The following is a 6,999-nucleotide window of genomic DNA, read 5'->3' as shown; positions in this document are numbered from 1 at the left end:
TGCCATATGGAACTCTTTCCAAATTTACAGTTTGTTAACGCTTAGCAAGTTAGTGTTTAGAAAAATAAAATTGAAACCCTATTGACGGATCTGGGTTTCTCAAAATAATAATTGAGCCTACCGTTTTGAATGGAGCTTGAGGGAAATAACGTAGTTGACTACATCAGTAAAATAACTATTTCCAAGAAAAACCGAAACAGTCTTCAAATAAATTATAATGTTTCCACCTTTAAATGAAAAATAAAGGGCTCCAGAACTCAGTTTACCACATATCCAAATAATTAAAAACAACCTCTTAAGTTACATCATTTTTTTATTTGAACTATCAGGCTCGATACTTCACTTTTCATACAAATAACAGTTAAAAACGATTACAGTTATACTGTAAACTTATAAAATGACTTACTTATGGTTCATAACTTACCAGAGTTATTACTGTGTTCTCTGTAGTGCTGTAATCCCACTTTGTACAGGGAACCGTGACATTCTGATCAATAATAACATCCCAGGAATTAGGTAACTCCACTAACTTGTAGCTGTAGCTCTGACACTGGCTGAATTCTTGTTTCTTAGTGTCGAACGGTATGGACGCATTCTTCCATTGGATAACTGTCCAGTTCTCTAGTTGGTGTGGCTTGGCACACCAATGGTCAGTATCGGGAGCCAAAAACGGTAGGGCCAAAATTTGCCATGCTGTCGGTATTCCGCGGTATACAAGTAAAATTATTATGTAACACTGAAGTCGTCCCAAGTTACCAATGACGTCAGTTATTTCCATGTTTTACTTTTGTTATTGTTTTTTTTTTTTACTCACAAGTTTTTTCGTACTTTAAATATACAATAAACTTCTGACTGGACACAGCAGTAAGATGTTGGCTAAATAAATACCTCACAATTCGATCGAGAATCTTTAGAAGAAAAAAATAAGAAAAACTAAATAGTCAATCAAGAAAATTTTTTTTTTAAATAATTTGATATTTAATAAATCAAACTTCTCTGAACTTTGATAACAAAAACGTAGACTCGATCTTCACTTATTTATATATTTCACAGCTACAAACATTTCGAACGAGCTTTATCTCCATTATTAAAAACTATTCGGATTTTATAAACAAATCCACAAAATGATCCGGTGTAAATTAAATACAACTCATAAACTGTTGGAAACTGATGAGTGTGTAAGACCGCAAGATTTTCTAAGAGTTAGATCTAGTTGGAGAAACTGGGAAACTTCAAACGTTCCCAACCCGTCCTCCCCACTTCTGGTGTCGATTGTGTACATACTGCCCAATCTAGTTACAGGCTGCAAGGAAGAGAAGATGTTAGTTACGATAGGAGTTGAGTCACGCTGCTATTGGTGGAGTGTTGCTGCATGGTTATTTGAATAACACCATGCACATGTCTCAAGTGAATAATCGTAAGGGTAGGTGGGAGTATCAAGTCTAGTAGCGAGCGAAAAATTTGAATGTAAAGAATGAAAGATTGGAAATGTAGATTTTACAAACAAAATAGAAACATAATTAATATTCCATTGCACGTAGCATTTTACTGCAATAATTCAGTGCGCTATTGTAAATTGGTGCAACTCAAAAATTGTATATGCATTTTTCATTCGAAGCGCAATTTATGCTCACGTGGTCGAAACGTGCAGGCAATAGACCCTAAGGTTCAGGTATAGCTAGCCCTGATTTTGTAGATCAGAGGGAAAGCAACCAGTTAGTAGTTCCCGTTGTCACAGGAATGGCTCTCATTATTTCAATTTAACCAAAGCTCAAAATGCGGAACGGTATCGGGCGCTAACTTTAGGCCTTCCCACCCGCAGCTCTACACGTTTACGATAGGTCTCTCTTGGCTCAACTCAATCTGCAATTATTTCGTGGCCCTGGTGTGAATTTAATTCCCTAATCTGAGGTAGTGTTTCCCACCGACAGAAATTATGGGCCCCTATAACGTGACTGCTAACTGTTACACTTTTTTCGCTATTAATACCAGCAGGAAACAGGTAAAAACACTTAATTTAAGATAAAAAATAATGTTTTCCATTCGCTCGAGAACCTGATCAATTCTCCATTTGCCCCTCCCCCTGTTGGCGGGCTTAATTTCAGCACATGAAGTAGTCTCTAAATAAAGCATAATTTTGTAATTGAAATATGAAACGCTTTATTCTAAGAAATAACTGATATGAATTATTACAAAAAAAATAGATTTACAATTTTTTTTAACAATAAAAAATTATAGTAATTACGAAGATGTCTGCAAATGAATGAATGACGAAAACAATTTGATTTGCAAACTAGGTGATACATTAAAATCAAGCGCAAGCCTCGTATTTTAGTTCAACAAATAAATCAATAAAAAATACGTGTACTAAATGACGGTTAATCAAATAATAACGGTTAATATTATCCGTACAGTAAACTAGTTACCTGATACGAATTATTAAAGTTAATTATCATTAATTCTTTATAGAAACTCCCAGCACATTCTTTATACACCATTTCTTTACACTACTAGGGGCCCGGCATGGCCAGGTGGATAAGGAGCTCGACTCGCAGTCCCACCAAACATGCTCGCCCTTTCAGCCGTGGGGGCGTTATAATATGACGGTCAATCCCACTATTCGTTGGTAAAAGAGTAGCCCAAGAGTTGGCGGTGGGTGGTGATGACTAGCTGCCTTCCCTTTAGTCTTACACTGCTAAATTAGGGACGGCTAGCGCAGATAGCCCTCGTGTAGCTTTGCGCGAAATACAAAACAAACAAACAAACAATACACTACTAGGGACTTGTTTGTTTAAGAAGGACTTTCTTCACACCTTGGTCCCTAATTTTCAACTAATAGACTGGAGAGAGGTCTTTTATTTGTTTGTATATTTGTTATTAAGCACAAAGCTATACAATGGGCTATCTATCTATGCTGTGCTCACCACAAGCATCGAAACTCGGCTTTTACTTTTAGCAGCCCCCCTCCCAGTGGCACAGCGGTATGTCTGCGGACTTACAACGCTAGAATCCGTGTTTCGATACCCGTGGTGGGCAGAGCACAAATATCCCATTGTGTTGCTTTGTGCTCAACTTAAAACAAACAAACAAACTTTTAGCAGTGTGAGAGGTGGGGATAAAGCAACTAACTTTGGATAAGTAGAATCAACTAGAGATTACCAAGTAAAGTCTAGTTATAACATGTTTCTTAGTAAAATTGTGTAAAATCTCTGGACTTTAACATAAACTTATCGCTGTCCCACCGCGAAACACAAATACAAGGACCTTAAAGTCCTTAGAAGGTGAACACCACGAAATAAGTTTTAATTGTTAATTTTTCAATAAAAATATTTCAACCCATATCGCCACTTTATAGACAAATGCAGCAAAGAATCCTACCCATAGTTTCACAACCCATATCGCCACTTTATAGACAAATGCAGAAAAGAATCTTACCCATAGTTTCACAACCCATATCGCCACTTTATAGACAAATGCAGAAAAGAATCTTACTCATAATTTCATTGAATATTTCACAATGTCTCCGCTTTACGGTCACTTTCTTATAACCATCGTGTCCAGTTGGTTATACCGTTTTGTCCATGCTCTTAATTTGTTCAGCTCCAGCTTTATAAAGTAGGCATGTTCATGTATTATGTTACTGTACGTCAAAGATGAAGACCAAACAACCCCAAAGTATTTTATTCCATGATATAAAACATATGCTCAGATCCCGTTTCAATGTTTCTATAAGAACATTAAAAACGTTTCGCTATAGAATTTCATTGTGGCCTCCTTAATGACATCTATAATTGCCTGTCAAGGCTACACATTATAGTTTGTGAAATACTTTATGGATGTGAAAGTATATTTAAGGCTCACGAAAGGTCAACCTATATGTTTGCCGAATGTCGATAATAAGATTTGTTACTTGACTCTACCCCTACATAAACCCCATTTTACATTTAAGCATATAAAAAAAATCCATCATCTCAATTCATACAAGTACGTCTTATTTTTGTTATACGAATGGTATCCACCATCATTTTTTTTAAATGTTTCCTAAACAGCCCATTAATTTAACTAAAGAACTAAACTGTAATCGGTCCGTGGTCAAAACTTTAATCTTCTTAATGGTCAGACCGATACTAAACCTACCAAAGAAATTTAATAGGATATCTTCACACATAGAGATACAGGAGTTAAAGAGCCAGATCAGAGACCAAAGGTTCAGAAAAAGTCGTTCGTAAGTTGAACTACTGACCAAAGGGAGGACAACCAGTCATCGGCGACCCTTGAAGTAGCTACTCTTATCTAAAATATCGTGATAAACTGTCACTCTTATAACGCACCCACAGCTAAAGGTACGACATGTATTTGATAGCATTACGTCTCGAACCGAAGACACTCAGATTTTCAGTCTGATACTTTAATCGCTAACTAGATCATACTCGAAACAATATTCCATAAACAAAGTTTTGTATAGTAAGTAACATTATTCCATAAACAAAGTTATTGTGTAGTAAGTCTATTCTAACATTATTCCATAAACAAAGTTATTATGGAATAAGTCTATTGTAACAATATTCCATAAACAAAGTTTTGTATAGTAAGTCTATTCTAACATTATTCCATAAACAAAGTTATTATGGAATAAGTCTATTGTAACAATATTCTATAAACAAAGTTATTGTACAGTAAGTGTATTCTAACATTATTCCATAAACAAGGTTATTATGTAGTGAGTCTATTGTAACATTGTAAGTCTATTGTAAAAACTAATCAACAAAAACAGATATTAGATGAATGATAAAGAAAATAAAAAACACGACTTCAATGCCACAAATGATTATCTACAGAGGGCCTTGGTCATGTGTGTGTGAAAAAAAAAGTCTTGAGATGGCCCCATAGCCAAAAATAAACATGAGAGAGACCTGAAGACCATGCTGGTCACGTATGAGGAAAATGTCTACTGATTGCTGGGTCCTTGAAAGTATGTCCAGGCAATTTCTTGTCGGTCCGAGAAATGTGGGGTGGAGCCCCATCTTGTATGAAGACTGTTACATAGAAAAACTCATTTTCTTTGAAGTGTAGGAATAATAACATGTTCCAAGTTCCATCAACAACCATTCTTATTTGTTCCAGTTTGTTTACAAGCTTCCAATAACCTTCGCTGCTCCATGGTCAGTTTTAGGTGTTATTACTTCTGCCACCTAAGGTGGCAACAGTACCTTACTAAGTAGAATCAATCCAATTTCCAGCGACATGTCTGCTGACTTACAAAGCTAGAAACCGGGTTTCGATACTCGTGGTTGGCAGAGCACAGATATCCCATTGTGCAGCTTTGTGCTTAATTACAAACAAACAACAAAACTTAATCTAAGGTTCTAAGGTGACCGGAGGCCTACCGATAAATCTACATATATCTGTTCACAGTGAATTCCTTATTTTAAGCTTAAACAACAGAATGCTGGTGTGAAAATCATTAGGTTACATTAATATATTTTGCCGCCTTTTTTCACTTGTCTAGTTTTATATTGGCAAAACCTTCAGAGCACTAGTTTAAACACGTCTAAATTTATTTCTCAAAAACAATCTGAACTTCCGTAACAAATTTCATGCCTGTTACATGACGTCCATAACACTTTCACCTGTCCACTAAACTGAAGTGTTTGTTTTCCAGTATGTATACTTCTAAGTCTGGTGCTAATACACTATTAAAAATACTGTAGTTATCAGTAAATCACTATTAAATGTTTTTAAAATACTTAAATAGTAGTACTTACTGTATTATTGTACTTCAATATTATTTCGATTAATTTTGTATAAAGTATTATTTTGAAGGTGCCCAGAAATGTTTTTGTCCCAGCATACAAATTTCTTGGGGGGACCTGTTTCTCATTCGTAATTTGTAGAGCATAGAATACTAGCATGTAATAAAAGTGTCCTGGTCCTTGTTTCAATTAAAATCTACAAGTAACTTGTAACTTTGCATAAAATTCGGAAGCAAACAAACTTACCTGTACATGTAGCGTTATCACTAACACAATCGACTGGCAGGGCCAAATGGTTAGGGCGCTCGACTCGCAACCTGAGGGTCGCGGGCTGGAATCCCCGTCCCACTAAACAGTCCCCCAGTGGCACAGTGGTATGTCTGCGGAGTTACAACACTAGAAATCGGGTTTCGATACCCGTGGTGGGCGAAGCACAGATAGCCCATTGTGCATAAATACAAACAAACAAACCCACCAAACATGTCCGCCCTTTTAGTTGTGGGAGCGTTATAATGTGACGGTCAATCCCACTATTCGTTGGTAAAAGAGTAGCCCAAGAGTTGGCGGTGGGTAGTGATGACTAGCTGCCTTCCCTCTAGTCGTACACTGCTAAATTAGGGACGGCTAGTGCAGATAGCCCTCGTGTAGCTTTGCGCGAAATTCAAAAGTACTACACTTACGATTTGGGTTTCAAATATGAATTTTCAAATTGATATATTTTGGGCTTTTGCAAAACCGTTTTGTATCACGTTTTATCAATGTGTAATAAAGCCTGAAAATGTTGAAAATAATGAGTCGATTCTTGGCGAGATGAAAATGAAACTGTTAAAACCCTTTCGAGACGGGTCACGGGTGAAAGGCCATGTCATCTCGTTTGTTGACTCGCATTCAAATTTTATTGAACTACTATTTCATGAATTTATATCAATAAGTTTGGTGTCAAACTGTAGATTATAATTCAAATTTTAGAACTATACATTACTTAATTTGTTTATTTAAAAGTAAATATTAAAAACACACAGATAAACATCGATTTTTGTGTGTCATGTAGTATGTTGAATGCAGCACTGGTTCAAATTAGATGTTTGTGATGTCAAAATACTAAGTCTATAATTTTGTATGAATTAGGTACTCAAATTACATTTATTGACAAGCTAGAATATAAAATAAGAAGGTCTTATCTTTTCTATTTGCTAAGATATTGCTCATGTAATAAATCAATCATAGTGGCACCCCGCTCATCTCC

This window comes from Limulus polyphemus, unplaced genomic scaffold (assembly GCF_000517525.1).
Source record: "Limulus polyphemus unplaced genomic scaffold, Limulus_polyphemus-2.1.2 Scaffold1741, whole genome shotgun sequence".
NCBI lineage: Eukaryota > Metazoa > Arthropoda > Merostomata > Xiphosura > Limulidae > Limulus > Limulus polyphemus.
Note: the sequence above shows the minus strand (reverse complement) of the source record.